A 287-nucleotide genomic window follows, 5' to 3' on the forward strand; every position below is an offset into this window, starting at 1 on the left:
CGGCCGCGCAGGTGATGGGCCGTGCTCCCCTCGTGCCTCAGCCGTTTCTTCACGCAAACCTGAGTCTTGCCCTCCCTCCGCCCCAAAAGAAACCCCCCAAAAGACCCCCCCCCCCAAATAACCCCAGAGATGCCCCCTCCAGGCTCGGCGGCCTTTGGTTGCCGAGCGCGCCGTAAATGGCCGCGTGAATCGTTCCCGTGAAAGCGCCCTGCGCCCCCGCCCGCTGCCCCCCGCGCCGCCGCGGGCGCGATGGCACGGGTGAAGTCCGCCGTCTTTTGTTGTTGTTT

The sequence above is a fragment of the Rhea pennata genome, chromosome 18, assembly GCF_028389875.1.
Source record: "Rhea pennata isolate bPtePen1 chromosome 18, bPtePen1.pri, whole genome shotgun sequence".
Taxonomy (NCBI): domain Eukaryota; kingdom Metazoa; phylum Chordata; class Aves; order Rheiformes; family Rheidae; genus Rhea; species Rhea pennata.